Source organism: Eulemur rufifrons, chromosome 30 (genome assembly GCF_041146395.1).
Source record: "Eulemur rufifrons isolate Redbay chromosome 30, OSU_ERuf_1, whole genome shotgun sequence".
In the NCBI taxonomy this organism is placed as follows: Eukaryota; Metazoa; Chordata; class Mammalia; order Primates; family Lemuridae; genus Eulemur; species Eulemur rufifrons.
The window spans coordinates 88,226,039-88,226,701 of NC_091012.1; the positions used below are offsets into that span (position 1 = coordinate 88,226,039).

At 38.3% G+C, this 663-nt stretch overlaps 1 non-coding gene across 1 annotated transcript; it reads right to left on the reverse strand.

The window, feature by feature from the left end:
* Positions 1 to 249: 249 nt before the first annotated feature.
* On the reverse strand, positions 250 to 354 carry LOC138379257 (U6 spliceosomal RNA). Its single transcript, XR_011232038.1, has one exon. It is a non-coding gene; the product is annotated as a U6 spliceosomal RNA (small nuclear RNA).
* Between the last annotated feature and the right edge of the window lie 309 nt (positions 355 to 663).

The window sequence follows — 663 nt, forward strand, 5'->3', positions numbered from 1 at the left end:
TGTATCAATTTAGTTTAAGCAATAAAACCACATCTGGCACAGCAGCTCCCATTGGAGTCACCACCTGGGTGAGCTTATGATAATCCACTGTCATTCTCAAAGATTCATTGTTTTTTCTTTTTTTAAACTGACACATAATAATTGTACATATTTTTGGAATACAATGTGATATTTCAATACACTATACATTGTATAATGATCAAATCATGAAATTAGCATATCTATCGCCTTAAACATTTATCATTTCTTAAAAATATGAAATGCTTCACAAATTTGCATGTCATTCTTGCACAAGGGCAATGCTAATCTTCTCTGTATTGTTCCAATTTTAGTATAGGCGCTGCCGAAGTGGGCACAAGATCCATCTATTTTTCTGCACAAGCCAAATAGGTGAGTTGACTGGGGATGGGGTGGGAATCACCACCCCTGCACCCTTGAAGTAAGTCCTTGGTGGTGGCACTAATCTTTGCAATCTCTTCAGGAATGCAGTATTGCTTTTGGTTTACTATTTTCCTAAGTACAAGCAGTTCTAGCAGCTTCCACTTGGCCTTTCCTACCATAGTAGCCTTCAATCCACAAGTCAGAGAATCAGTGGGGTGATTCTCCCAACTGCTGACTGTGTCTATTCCAATTATACATTCCATAACTGGAGAAATGACCACA